This window comes from Pleurodeles waltl, chromosome 8, assembly GCF_031143425.1.
Source record: "Pleurodeles waltl isolate 20211129_DDA chromosome 8, aPleWal1.hap1.20221129, whole genome shotgun sequence".
In the NCBI taxonomy this organism is placed as follows: Eukaryota; Metazoa; Chordata; class Amphibia; order Caudata; family Salamandridae; genus Pleurodeles; species Pleurodeles waltl.
Genome location: NC_090447.1, coordinates 370,092,532 through 370,108,318, shown reverse-complemented (window position 1 = coordinate 370,108,318; position 15,787 = coordinate 370,092,532). Strand labels below are relative to the sequence as shown.

At 42.5% G+C, this 15,787-nt stretch overlaps 1 protein-coding gene across 1 annotated transcript in view; it reads left to right on the top strand.

Annotated features, from left to right (window-relative positions):
• Positions 1 to 15,787, top strand: part of MYO16 (myosin XVI) — a 2,485,855-nt gene that overhangs the window by 1,253,989 nt on the left and 1,216,079 nt on the right. The gene's annotated exons all lie outside the window — the stretch shown is intronic.

Below are 15,787 nucleotides of genomic sequence, written 5' to 3'. Positions count from 1 at the left end.
GCAAGGGCCTGGCAGAAGAGCTGGCCATGATAATTAATGCTTCTCTAGAGAAAGACATTTACGTTAACAAGCGTCACTATTACTATAACCGTTGGCACTCGAATCCAATTAATTTTCTTTAATTTCTTTATTAGCCTACCTGAAAAAATTACAGAAGCAGAAGCTAATACTCACCTACAAAGATATGTTGATGCAAACAATCCGGTTTCTGACTTCAGACCTGAGCTTTGTCCCTCTTAAGACACTGAGGCTGTCATCGTGAGTGTTATGGAGGGGTTGTTAGGCTAGAGTAACAGAGGCAGGTTGATAGCTTTAGTGCTATTGATTGGTTTTCTCTGCATACTTAGTCAATTTTGTTGGGCCGGTTAGAGCATATAATAGGTAATCAAGGGACGTCCCAAGATTAGATTAGGTTCTCTGTTACATAGATAGGGTTCGAGCAAGGGTTGTATGACACAAGCACTCATGCCGGAACCACGCATTCCTTAACAATGCGGTCGGAACCACGACCGCATCTTTTCCACGCATGCCTCTACCACAAATATCTTTGTAAAAGTATGCTTAGTAAAGGAATATGTGAAAATAGCATGCGTGGTTGTGTTATACAACCCCCCTCTTAACCTAAAAAACTACTCCAACCCCTACCACCTGCTCTGAGGCCCAACACTAATCCTACCCCACAAACCCCCCCACATACCCTGGCCCGTGTTTACATAAAAAAAATACAACTACCACCCCACCGCCCTGAGCCCTAAAACCTACCCCACCTCTAAGCACTAAACTACCCCAACACCCCCCACTCAGAGCTCTGAAACCTTCCACCACACTTATAACTAAACTACCCCGACCCCTCACCCACCCTAAGCCCTAAAAAAAATCTACCTTGACCACCACACCCTGGCCCTAAAATATATACTACAAACACCCTTCACATGCCCTGAGCCCAAAAGCCTTCTCCCACCTCTAATAATTAAACTACCCTGAACCTTACACACGCTTATCCCTAAAATATAAACTACACTGACCCTCCCACCCCTGCTCCTAAAAAATAAATGACCCCACCCACCCACAGCACAAAATCCACCCAACTGCAAAAATCTACCCCCAAACCCTGCCCAGCCTCACTTACCTCACTGTGTCCTTTCCCAATCCTTCCTCATCTCCTCTCCGCCCTTCTCCCACCCTTCATTAAACCTTCCCCTCCTTTAAAATATAAACTGCCTGACCCCAATCCTGCCCCTAATAAATAAGCTACCCCAAGCCCCCACCTACCCTGAGCCCTTAAAAATAAACTACCCTGACCCCACCCACATTAATCCCTAATAAATTAATTACCCCAACCCGCCACTAAAAATAAACTACCCCGATAAGCCCTAAATCCACCCCAGCCCTAAATACTACCACCAGCCCTGCCCTAGTCCCACTTACTCACTGCGTCCTCTCCCGATCCTTCCTGCTCTTATCTCAGCACCACTAGACCACTCTCTGCCTTAACCATGCGTGGTTTAAGCACACGCGTGGCAGAGAAAAAGGCAGTCATGGTTTAGGCAAACATTGTTCTGCTTGCGTGGTAAATGTCATTGTGGCTTTGGCCATGTTGTTTAGGACATTTCCCTTGAACAAGACACCTTTTGTGCCTCCCCAAGTCTCTCGTCTTTCACTCTTGTGTTTTTAGGAATATACATGTGCCATGGCAGTGAATTACGTGTGTGTGTCTCAGTGTATGTGTGTGTGCATGGCCACATGCACACGTGTCATTGCAGTGAAAATAAATGTGGCCCAGTTATACTGGGTAACTGCCTTAAACAAGGAAAGGTATACATTTTATTCGACCAACAAAGAAGTAAAATGGATGACCAAAATGTTTCTACTGCAACATCCTAGGGATTAAAATGTTCACTGAACGAGATGTTTACACTAAATTATAGCTCTCCTCTCTCTTTTGCAAATTCTGAATTACAAAAATGGATTTGCCTCCCATTAGACTTTATGGAGATGTAATGTTATATCAAGCATTGGCAAAATCAATAGGTCTCACCTGTGAGTGCTATTGGCTTTGTCATTGCTTTGCACCCATGCTGTACAGAAGTGCAGATGCTTTGTAGTGTGGCTAAACATAATTTTAAAAAGCACTATCATACAGCCAGGGCTAAGTTTTTTTTTTTTTTTAAAAGGGTCCTTAGCGCTGAATGCATTGTAGTCCCTTTTTATTACTATTTTTTCCATGTTGCACAGCAGCCATGCTTGCTATACGCCATTGTTACAAATCATTGCCAAAGTTAGCAAACTCCATGTTGTACAGCATGAACACAAGGCAATGGTAGAGCCAATACTCTCAAAAGTGAGAACTATAGACTTTGCCCATGCTTGTTAGGTCTTGGCACAACACCCCTGTAATTCTGAGCAAACAATACTCTCCCTGTGCATGAAAAAAGAAAAAAAATGATATTAGATAAAAAATACTAACATAAAGAAAGCAATTGTCCCCATGTACATGTCTTAGCAAAAATACATTTGAAAGCAGATAGCATCTGTTGTCACAATAGAAGCAGATAACATTAGTTACAACAATAAACATCCATTTCAAAGGAGAAAAGAGTTTCTTTGAAGTGCATGTGTTTTAGTAACACATTGCTACAAATGGCAAGAGGTTTAACAAGGACGGCAGGGAGGAAGAAAAAATCAAAGTAGTACCTCAGTAACAGTCAGGGGCATAGCTTCAGGGTGGGTGTTTGTGGTGTTGCACCCTTCCTAATAAATGTTTTTTCTTAAAAATAGTTGGGTACAGGTGCTTTCAATCGGGTATTGTGAGATATCGGTCAGATTTCAGCAGGTATTTTTATTTTATCTCTTAGCACTTCTACCTAACTGCATTCCTCTCCCTTTCCACTGCCCCTTACGCCCTACTCATGCACCCTGCTGGTCCTATGATGTATTTGAACATTACATGCTAGTCTGATAGTCTGAAAATCTGAACCCCCCCCCCCTCCAATTTTAATGACCAAGCTACGCCACTGGTCACAGTGCAGTCAGTGGAAGGACACCATCAAGCTGAAGCAATCTGTACTTGGTCCATGCTCCAGCCAAAACAACAGGACATTAATCTGGCATTCACTGGCCAATTAGAAGGCAGCAAATAAGAGTGATAATGGAACCAATGAATGTTAAACAATGGGTTGGCTGCAGGCCCCTTGTTGTTTACAATATCTACTGAAAGTGAGAGTGCATGCTGTGCAGGTGCTGTCACTGGCAAGCAAGACTTAAAAATGGCCATCCTATCTCAGTTTTTATATTTTTTGTGTATTCCTTAATTCCAGCATAGTTTTTTTTACAAGATTTATTGTATATGAAATAGATTCATTTCCCTGTATAGAAAGTGCACTGAGCACTACTACAACTTCCACTGGAAAGAGGGGGGTGCACTTCACCTTGCCTTCAATTTCTTGTTGGGCTGCCTTCTCTACAAGGTTAGCATAGATAGTGGTCTTGGCACTGGAGAAAGTATCTCTTTTAGATTCATACTTTGATCTATCCTCCTACCTTTTTATTTAGTCCTCTTACTTGAAATATATTACTTTTAATAACTCATTAGTCAATCAGCATATTTGGCTCATACATTTTTTCTCATCCCACTAATGACTAGATACACATCATTATGACTTAACCCTTCTCTTTCCAACTTTGGAAATTACACAATTGTTTCTTTATGCAGTAAAACCTTTATATCCTCCATTTCTTTACACATTTACCAACAACCTACTGTATTCCAGTTTCACATTTATTGAAACACCACCAATCAAAGGAACACTTTACAAAAGTTCCAGCTTTTGCATCAATCTTAGCCCTTTTTCTATAATTGATTTATTTTTAATACTCTCTGGTAAATTAGCCATTGGTTGTTTTAATCATCTAATATTAGATCATCAAACGCATAATTTGAACCATTTGTCAAGCAGATGGACTGCTAAGCTGAGCATTAAAGCTACAAGGGAAGAGCCTTTTAAGAGTATTCAGTCAAGCCATCAGATCTTGATAGTGCCAATACACATCCACACATAATATATACATTATCTAGTGGTGTTCGCCACTAGGTAGTTATAGTTCGGACCTAGTTTCTACAGAAAAAGTGTTTTTTGTTTTGCTACTAACCTTAGCGCCGTTTGATGAATCTTCAAAACTTTTCCCAAGAAAATATGGCACTTACTTCAGCTGCTGCCTGGAAAGTTTTGTAGTGATCTGTTAATCTGGGCCTGAGAAAAAGGTGGGTGGGGTCCCAAAACACATTTTCCCCGTTCATTTTTCCATTGGAAATTTGAACAGCGATAGCGCCCAAACTACTGAACTGAATGACACAAAATTTAGCAGAAAGGTAGCTCTAATTGCACAAAAAATCCTTTTTGTTACTTGGTGTAAATCCAATAAGTAATTTTTGAGAAGTTAAAGAAAATGCAAAAATGTATATATAAGGACTCAAAGGCTCTGCAAACCCTCCCGATCTCGTGCTGAGATCTGATTGGCTGCCAAAAATTCAACAAGGAAGTGTTAGTAGCCATGCTGGGACTCAGCTTTAGCCGAGTACGAGAAAAAAAGGAAAAAAACAAGAAAAGAGGCAAGGGTAGAGTCAACCTGACCCCTTAGGTCTGGTGGCCCCCAGAGCAAAAAAAGCATTTTTTAAAACATTTTTGGACAGAGTTGTGGCATATCTGCCAAAAAATTTAACAAAACAACCTTGGGCTCCCCCGCTTGCTTTAACTGCAGCCCCCGGGTGGGCCAGGTCCCCGGGGCATTTCTATTTTGAATGTGTGGGGCCCCTCAGGTCCCCTTGCAGCCCTAGGAACAGACACCTCCCCAGGATTGTAACCAAATTAAATACTGGGGGGCTACTCACCCCCCACAGCCCCAGGGACCATCACCTCCATGGGGCACACATTCAAAACAAATGACAGGGGGATGCTTGACCCCCCCGTAGCTCCAGAGACTGCCACCTCCCCAGGGCACACATTCGATTTCAATGTGGGGGGGGGCGCATGCCCCACCGCAGCCACAGGGACCACCACACCTCCAGAGGCACACAATGTATTTCAATGCAGGATGGGCGCTCGCCCCCCCCAAAGCCTGAGGGACCTCCACCTCCCTAGAGCACAAATTCTATTTCAATGCGGTGGTTGCATGGCCCCGCGCAGCCCTAGGACCCACCGCCTTCACAGGGAAAATCTGAAAAAATAAGAAAGGGGGTCTGTGCCGGACCCCTGCAGCCCTGGGAACCACCACCTCCCTGGGGCTAAATGTAGAGTTGGAGGGAGGCTGCCCAGCTCCCCTCAAGGAGCAACAGATAGCCCTGGGGACCACCACTCCCCTGGGCAAGCTCCTGCTATGTCCTGGGATGCCCACCCCTGGGACACAGCTGTTTGCTTTTGCTTGGTGCAAAAGCAAACAAAGTCTGCTTTCTGCAAGAGAGAGCTGTCAAACAGCTCTCCCTTTCAAAAAGTGGAGCTTTCATCGGTCTTCCGTACACACAAATATGTATGCAGGGAAGACAGATGAAAACATTGATTCCACATGCAGGGAGCTGCTATTTAAAGCAGCTCCCAGCTTGTGGGAGCAATGCCAGCTCTCACAGGATGTGGGTAGCCCGCTAGGACTGAGGGGGCCTTGAGGCTCCCAGCACAGTCCTGTCACATTCTCTCTGTCTCTCTCTCTCTCTTCCATCCCAGAATGTGATGGAAGAGAGGGACGAGAGATAGTCATTGCAATGGTCTCTCCATACAATGACTGTACAGCATGAGTCACCTGTGGCATAATGGTTAAGGTCCCAGACCCTCACACTGAAAGTTGAGGGTTCTAGGCCAAGTGTGTCTGTGGTCACACCTTACTTTAATTTGTTTTTAGTATCAAAAGTTGAAGTGTCTCCATTCTTCAAAGGCCCTTTTATTGCTAGTAATTCTCAATCTGCTAGTGAGTAGTCAGTTTCAGCTGAGTTCAACTTGTCAGAGACGTAAGCCACTGGATGAACCTCTCTGGTTCCAGGGTCGCCTTGAGACAAGACCTCTCCCACCTCTACTTGAGAAGCATCCGCTCTACCACAAATGGTTGCATAGGATCTGGGTGTCGAAAAATGGGGGCAGTACTAAACTTCTCTTTCAATTGATGAAAAGCCTTATCTGCCTCTTCTCCCCACTGAAACTTTATTCCTTTGCGAAGTAACTTCGTGATGGGAGCTATAATGTTGGAAAAGTGATCAATAAAACATATTTAGAAGTTGGCAAGCCCTAGAAAACGTCTTTGATACTTTGTGAAGACTTCCACTGAGCGATGGCTTCAACCTTCCTAAGGTCCATTTGTACCCCGTTTGGAGTTAAGATATACCCAAGGAATTCCACTTCTTGAATATGACAACTAAATTTTTCTAGTTTTGAGAAGAGATAATTTTGTCGCAAAGCTTGTAAAATGGTCTTGACATGAGCCACATGTTCCTCATAGGAGTTGGAATAGATCAAAATGTTGTCAATATAGACAACAGCACACTGATCAATAAAATCACCTAGTGCCGTTAATGAAATAATGAAAGGCAGCAGGGGCATTGCAGAGACCGAAAGGGATGATGAGGTACTCATGTAAACGAAATTTAGTCAGGAAAGCTGTTTTCTACTCATCACCCTCCCAGACTCTCACAAGAAGGTATGCCCCTCGCAAATACAATTTCATGCATATGCATGCATTTTTTACCTGATCTATAAGGGTTGAAATCAAAGGTAACAGATATCTGTTTTTGATCGTAATCTTGTTTAGGGCTACATAATCAATACAAGATCTAAATTTCCCTCCTTTCTTAGCAATGAAAAATAGTGGCGATGAAGCTGGGGACCTAGAGGGTCTCATCTAAGTATTGGCGAAATGCATATTTTCCCTTTCTGTAAGAGCGTAAACTCTACTACAGGGAATTTGTGAACCTGGCTGTAAGTCTATCCGACAGTCAAAGGGACGATGCGGTGGCAATGAAGTGGCCTTCCCTTTATCAAAGACATCTGCAAAATCTTGGCATGCTGAAAGTAACTCATATTCTCCTTTTTCTGCATTACCTGCGCTTATAGCAATACATTTATCTCGTAGGTCCTCTGCCCAACAGTGGTCTTTACAGAACTGAGACTATAAGGTAACACTTTGTGTAACCCAGTTTATGGTGGGATTATGTTTTTGTAGCCCTGGAATTCCTAACATTATTTTGAATTGAGAGGCATATATCAAATCAATTTGTATGATTTCATGATGATTGGAGTATAAGCACATTGTTAACTCACAATTAGTTTTGGTAATGAGCCTGAGGACAAAGGGCTACCATCAATAGTTTTAACTACCTCAGTACTGGTTTTAAGCAGAAGCGGTATCCCAAGTTGTTTTCCAAAGACAATATCCATGAAATTCCCGGTGGCCTCTGAATCCACCAGGCGGTTGAGTAGAACTGGGTGGTCTGAAGATAGCCATTCCCTTCATGTATATATATATATATATATATATATATATATATATATATATATATATATGATGGAATTCTTTCTGGGAGCTAATTTGAGCCAAAACATGGGAGAATTCTGGTCTTTTCACACCCAAACCACTAGTCTCCACATCAGTCGGGTGTTCTAGTTTGCCTCAAACCTTTCACTTTCAGAGCGTTCAGCCCCTCCAGACTGTTTTTTAGGCTTAACAGTACAATCCTTCAAAAAGTGACAATTTTTTCTGCAATACAGACAGGACTTTTGGTCGCGTCTTTGCTGTCATTCTTCTTTAGTAAGTGGATCCCTAACGGTACCGATTTGCATCCCTTCACCTTCATTAGTGCCTTTGTTGGTGTCTTGTTTCTTTTATCTAATCACCAACAACCTGTTGTCGGAGGGACCCTTGTCACTCTGTCTCTCTGACAACCAATGATCCAATTTGCCCACTAAATCAATAAGCTCTTCGCAGGAGTCTGGTCGATTAACTTCTTGAGTTAAAAGATCCTTAAGTTCATCTTTTAACCCTCTATAAATCAAGGACTCCCTCTTCTTTGTCGGCCAACCAGCCTAAGCCACCAGCCTATTAAAGGCAGTTATGTATGTTAGCAAATTCCTACTACCTTGCTTTAGATTGAGCAGTTCCGAGTCTACTGCTTGGAGAAATGTATGCTTCTCGAACTATTTTTTCATTTCTGTTTTAAAGGCCTGATAGTCATACAATAATGGATCATCCCGTTTCACTAACGGAATAGCCCATGAGGCAGCGGTGCTGGCCAAATACAAGAGAACAACTGCCACCTTAGACTGCTCATCAGGAAAAGGGGTTGGTCGACATAAAAAATAAAGGTGACATTGATTTAAAAATATAGCGAACTTAGCAGGATCCCCTGTCTAGTGCTCTGGGGAGCTAATGGTACCAGAAATGGTGTAGTGACCTGAATTACTAAGGCATTATCCGGTGATTGTTCTGGAGCAGCCCCCACTTGAAACGGTTGATGCCTTGCTCCAAAGAACGCAGGTTTACTTTAAGGAGGTGGTTCAGCTGCATGTGTTGCATGAAAAGCATCTAACCACTGTGACAATGCCTGGGTTTTGCGTTGCATACTCCCTACCATTTGTGCCAAATCAGCAAGGGAAACCTCTTGAGCATCCATTGTGTTTGGGTTGGGATTTAAACATGGGCTTGCTGTACTGTCAAGCACTAACCAGTTTCGTCCCACAGAGACAGAATGTTGACCAAGCTGCTTGTTCCCAATTCCACCTAATCGTTGCGTGCCTCCCACTTAAATTCACATGATTTGAACCATAAGAACACCGGGGAAAGGGGATGGATGCGAGAAGAAGAGAGACACTGGAGTTGCAGGGCTGGATCTGGACACCTAGAGATGGTCCTTGAAGAGCAGGTCTTTACTATGATAAATTACACATCAGTCAAATAACTAATATCTCATAACCCATGTATACTCTACTGTTAAACTATGATGTGCAAGCTAGATGTACTTGTTGGGGTTCCCTTTCCTGCTTTTGATGGCTCTCCCTATCTCTATCAATTTTTGGAAATTATGTAGATTACCTGTAATTAATTGAGAGCCTTGAACCTCCTATACTGTCTATAACTACTCCCACTGTGATCCCAGATTAGTCCCTCATCACCTCAATTAAGCCTACCTAGATGTTCTTTGACATTCAGTGGGTACCTTGTGTGTTTTACCTTGATGAGATTTCCCAAGGTGCTGACTCGCTTGACTCATAGACATTTACATAGGCAACAATATTCAGAACAAACTCCCAGAGATTTAGTCTCCAGATATTCATGGGTTAATCATTGTACTGTGCTAGTATTGCGAGGAACACACTTCATTGTTTAAATCATACTGAAAACACAGGGTTAATTTCAAGAATTACAGTTCATGTTGTACTACTATGAAAACATAGGGTTAATCAAAAGCATTCAACTTTATGAACAACAGGCTTATCACTGTTACATCACAGCATAATTTTGAGCATGTCAAATATAAGCTTCAACTTAGTTTAAGCGCCAAACACAGAATGTTCCGCATCACCAGCACCAATTTAAAATATTGTAAATGTCACTTTGAAATCAGCGATAATAACCATATTCACAGTACATCGTATTGTTAACAATGGTAATGCCACATTAAACTCTGAGATAATAGACATATTCACAGTATATAGTTTTCATAATAATTGTTCAATAGAAACTCCTTCCTGTGGTATAGTGCAAGCAATTACAATAAGTGTTGTAGCATGACAAGCTGCGAACATCCCAATGACCCTTTAACCCAAAGATGTGCCCTTTTAGGTGCATCGCATCCTGGAACATTAGCTTGTCAAGTTTTAAGTCAGCAACTATCAAGTTTTAGCAATAAATGTTCTTAAATCACACGCAGCGCCTCGCCACCTTTTTAAGGGTTAATTCCCCCGGTCTCTTCTTCTTCCAGAAGCGGCCTTCAAGATGCTGGACAGAACAGAATGTGAAGATCAAAAGTGGAGAAGCAGAGATTCCTTCTCTGCGGCCAGTGACCTTTACAGCAAGCAATTCACTCAGGCTGGATGTGGTTTAAATACCTGCTTCATCCAGCTACACCCAGTCTGAGTCATAGGGAGCCACACCTAGTCTGAGTCATAAGGATGCTGGATGGTTGTGCAACATGTATTCCCAAACAGGCACTGCTGTCTAATAAGCATTAGTTCTAACAAGAATTGGTCTGTGAAAACAAACATTGGTCTCTGTAAACAAGCATTGGTCCCTCTAAAGGCAAATGATTAACGCAGAAGTTTTTTACTGGGATATATCCAGGTTTACAGGCCTGACACTATTCCCCCACAGAATTCAGGGAATGTTTGGAAAACCCTCTCTCTGGCAACTCCTGAATCCCTTTAGGAGTGGCAGGGGGGGAGGGCTTTATTCTTTCTCCTCAACCATTCTGGTGGTTTGTAGAAAAAGGGAACAGCAGAATGGAGGAGTATTATGATGTGGCCCTAGAATGGCTCAGCAATGGTGCAACTTCCTATTCCACTTTTCAGCTTCCTGTTGATCATGACTGGCAGCAAACTCCAGCTTCACCACATATTTCCCAACCTCTAGTATGTAGTTCTCTACTTCCACTTTCTAGTTATCCATAGCATAGGTTTAGCAGCTAGAGGAAAAGAGAGATAGTGAATGGGATAATATGCCTAGGGTTATGGATAGCACCACAGTTTTATTACATAGCAACACTTTCCAGTGATATAACACTGTGAAAATATAATTGGAAAATGTTTAAAGTAAGTAAGGTATGTTGATCTAATACTAAGGGCCTCTTTACGACTTTGGAGGTCCAAGGACCGCCATGTTGGCAGTGGCGGTTAGACCGCCAACAGGCTGCCAGAGAGGACTGCCACAGTTTGACTTTGGCGGTGATGCATACAGAATCCCATAAAAGTACTGATGGCATCGCCAGTTTTGACAGACCGCAGCACACTACTGAAGGCACCAGTATGTCTGGCAGAGACCAAGGGCCACATGTACAGAGATTCGGTTTTGCGACTCACAAACCCGAATGTACTTTACACTGTTTGAGATTCCCAAAGGGGTCGCAAATGACCTACCTCATGAATGTGAATTTGGAAATGGCCGCCTTCACTGGGATGGTGGCCCGCTTTTAAATAAAGCAGTGTTCTTTTTTTTAAATGCAGCCCGTTTTCCTTAAAGGAAAACGAGATGAATTTCAAAAACAAAAAATGAAAAGTTTTCTTTTCATTTTTTCAGAGCAGGCAGTGGTGCCTGGGACCACTGCCTGCTCTGAAAAAATATTTTCTCTGCCATTCACAAAGGCTGCCATCCCCTTCACGAATGGGTTAGCATCAATTTGAAACTGGTGCTAACTGAGATTGTTTTGTGACCCATTCACAAAACAATCGTACATCGGACTGCAACTCGCAATTAAGAAGGGAACCCCACTTCATGATTGCGACTCGCAAACTCTTTTTGCGATTTGGTAAATAGATTACCGAATCGCAAAAATAGGTCTGTACATACCAAAAAACATTTTTCTCATCGCAAACGGGCGATTCTGCGAATCTGGACGTTTGCGATGAGAAAAAAGGTATGTACATGTGGCCCCAAGTTCCCATTAGACTTTTATGAGATTGCACACCACCAACATTTCCGCCACGGTCGGACCACCACAGATACCCAGTCAGAAATTACCTGGATAAGAGGAGTCACTCACCTCCAGGAAGCTATACTACCCCAGAGCTGCCATGGAACCACAACTAGACGTTATCCCGCTGCTCCTGCTTGCAGAAAGACAATGGTAAGTTTGTCAACAACAGCAACAGCAACCGTAAGTACACACAATCAACTGTTACAGGTGTACATTGTGAACAAACACACACATTACACAATCATACAACTTATCAATTGACACACACTTCACACACACACACAGCACATCATACCTATCATACCATGCACAATACATGCACACTCACACAGTCAAAGCACACAAAGCCACACATCACAACAACATACATATGTCCATCACACAACACACACCCTATCCCTAAGGGACAAAAGCACTACACTCACCCTCACATACCACGCATACAATACAGGAAACACAGCACCACACACACACACAAATACACACATACAACCAATGTTAGGCAGGAAAAACACATACCTAGGAAAGGAAAAGCAGGACAAAGATGAAACTAGAAAACCAACAACTGGTCGGTCTGTAATTATTTCTTACAAAACAAATAGAATGGCACAAGGCCATTGACCAGTATAATATAGAAACAATTAGGTGTTGAGGTGTGGGTGCTGCGATGTGAGTTGAATGTTTGGGGTAGTAATGTATGTGTTGGGTTTGTTGTACATTTTTGGGATGAGTGGTATGTGAAGTATGTAGGGGTGCCTATACTATGGTTAGTATTTTGTTTTGTGCGGCCTCTATCTAGCAGTGTATGGTATTCTGGTTGCAAAGGATTGTGGGGTGTGACAGGGTGTATTTCAAGAGCAGTGTGTAGGTGTGTTGGTTGTGTGTATGTGTGCCAAGTGTGGGTTTTTCAGATTTGTCATTTTGGTGTGGTGTATAACTAATGTGACTGCTGATCGCCACGGTTCACACTGCCATTGGTCTTCCGCCATGGGAGGACAGCTATCATGATTTGTGGGTCGTAATAGGATATGAGGTTTTTTGGTGGGCTGGCGGTCCTGGTGTTGGGACTGCTTCTTCCCTCCCTCTAGTGTCCTGGCGGGTTCAGACTTTTTGCTACATTGGGGTGGACTTCGCTGTCTGAATCATAATACAGCAGTCAGATTACCACCAACATGGCGGTCTTTTGGCAGCCGCCAGAGCGGGGGTCTTACCCTCTGACCGTCAAAGTGATAATGTGGCTCTTAAAGTGATAGCCATTGTTCTCTGCACACTGTATTCAAGGAGTCTTGATAAAGCATTAGAAAGAAACTCTGGGTAATTTAATGATTCAGTGACTAAATGTATGAATGAACGAATGTTCATAGAGCAGAAACCCATACCAAGATGTTTCATGGTGCTAAACACTGAAAGAGTAAACAAGGTATGATTCAATGCATAGTGGGTAATGTGGGTACAGATGGATATTAACATAAGAATTTCGAGTTTGGTTGTGGAAGCATGGGGTGCAAAACCCTTTTCTACAGGTGGTATATGTGGACTCTGTTGTACAGCACTATTCATTATTGACCGAACACTGTCCAACCACTTCTGGGGAGCACTGGATAATGATCAAGCTATCTGAAGTGTGATTTGAGCATGTTCAAAGCATACTGAATGATGGCTTACCATATACATGTGTGCCCTCTTCTGCCTTTGTTGAGTCAAGGTGATTGGAATTGCTCCTGCCACAAAGATGAGATATTTGATTCTATGTGGTCACCACAAGGATTCTGCAGGCTTTCCATATATGCATACAAACATTCTTTACATAATGGGTGTTTTGGGGTGGGGTGAATTTATGAGTGACTATGGCCCTCATAATGACTTTGGCGGTAAAAACCACAGAGATCCGTGCTGGCAGTCATTAGCAGACCGCCAGCGCGACTACGGGGAAAAGGGCCATAACATTGGCAGCGGCTCCAAATGGAGCCACCAAAAATGTTGGTGTGTGGCGGGTGCAGCTACACCCGTCGCGCAGATCACTGCCCGTAAATCGGGCAGTGACCTGCACGATGGGGCACTGCACGGGGGCCCTGCACTGCCCATGCCAAGTGCATGGGCAGTGCAGGGACCTCCAGGAGGGCCCCGGAGCACCTCTTCTGCCAGCCTTTTCTTGGCGGGGGAACCCGCCAGGGAAAGGCTGGTAGAAAAGGGATCATTATCCTATTGGAAAATTATTCCCTCCACGTCAGACTGCCTGTCTGTGGCAGCCCAGCGGTGGAGGAGGGCCACCATACGCGGCCCTCACTGTCTCCATAATATGGCTGTTTAGACCACCGTGCAGGCGGTGGTCTTTGCCCCCACCACTGGCATGGCGGTCTAAACCGCCAGGCTTCATAATGACCCCCTATGTTTGTGAAGGTATGTATAAGCAACAATAATTCCCCTTTCTTGCAGCAAACAGATTTATAATGGAATTGATACTCATGCGAAATACTACATAAATGTATTAAATTGAAAATAGTCCAAACCTTGTTGTGGCTTGTTCGGGGTCCACTTAGAAAAAGGCAAGCCACTCTGTTTATTGTACACATTAAGTATCAACAATTGTGAGAATTGTGCAATACTGTAATCTAATGTAGGCTTACAATGTTCCCAATTACAATCAGGCAGGAGAAGGCAGACTAAAGCCATTCAGTTCCATGGTCAAAACATTGATCATCCATTTCCATAGTCACATTTCCAAAAAAGTGAATCATCAAGGGGTTGTCCACTCTGTAAAAATCAATTTGCTCTAAAGAATACAATATTTGGATGAACTTGATTATTAAAAGGATATATGGGCTAAAACATAAGGCTTCTACTGAGTCCAGGAGGAGTAAAAGTGCTTACTGACCTGGAACAAAGGTTGGACATGAGAGACATGGCCTACGACTATCTGTTTTCACAAGGTGCTTCATAAATGGAAGCTAGTGCAAAGGTGCATTTTTCAAAAGTGGCTACCAGATTGTGCAACAAACAAGAAAATGCATTACTTCTTCAAATATTGGTTTAGTGAAATGTCAGCCTTTGTTCCTAAAGGGAAGGAAGAAGAAGGAAATATGTTTGAAAAAAATATTGTGTTTGAAAATAATCATTTACATATGAGCAACAGAACCTGTAGTCCAGCCTGTTTAAAAAAAAGTAAGTAAAAGTCTGATGTACAAACATTCAATAGACCTTAGTTTAAAACCTGCAGGATTCAGAATGCATAAACTGCCACTATAGGTGGACACAACCAATAAGCAAAACATGTTTAAAAAACAAAGTAAAACATTATGGTAACTGCTGAAAAAAGGGGTAACTATAATATTAAATTACAGTGTTACTGTTCCATTCCTCCATGCCAATTAGTCCTTGATCAAATGAATCTACTTTTTCTAGATGCATTATTTTCTGCACAAAACCAGGTAATGTGATACCTTCACACCTGTCAATTTGCCAATTACCTGCCATGGTACCTGATTTTCTTAGTGGTTGCCTGATTCTCTTTGTGGTTGACCAGTTCAAAATGTCATGCCAATGGTGCTGTTAGAGTTTTACAGTGAATATTACTTTGGTGCTGGGAGATCTGATTTGTGATTGTTTTTGTTATCTGGCTGATGTTGATATGTCAAGATGAGAATCAGATGCAGAAAATTACATTTGAAGAGGTATAATTAGAGTGAATTCAAAGTAAACATCTTACTTTCATGAGTGAACACTTTAATATTGAAAGTAAAAGGACATACTCTGTGGTTTCCACATCTAAAAAGGCCATTTATGGGAAGAGGATCGCATTGGTAGATTAATTCAATGGGTGTATTTTGGGATGAGTGAGCCCTCACCAAATAGCCTCTAAGCTTATGTGCTCTTTAGAATGAGAACATTTGAGGTTGGTATGCAAGCATACTTGCTGACAGCTCATGCAGGTGTTTTCTTGTGATTTACTAATTTATCTACAAACTGTCATTTGTGAAAGGTTTGTATGTTAATCTAACATCTCTCAGGTACAATCCTAGACTCGTTTCCTTGCCAGTCTTGTAAATGTACGTTGCCCACTCACTTCAACAGTTTATTGCAAAGGGTGTGTGCCTCACAAAAACAATCCTCTGCAATTGCAGTTAC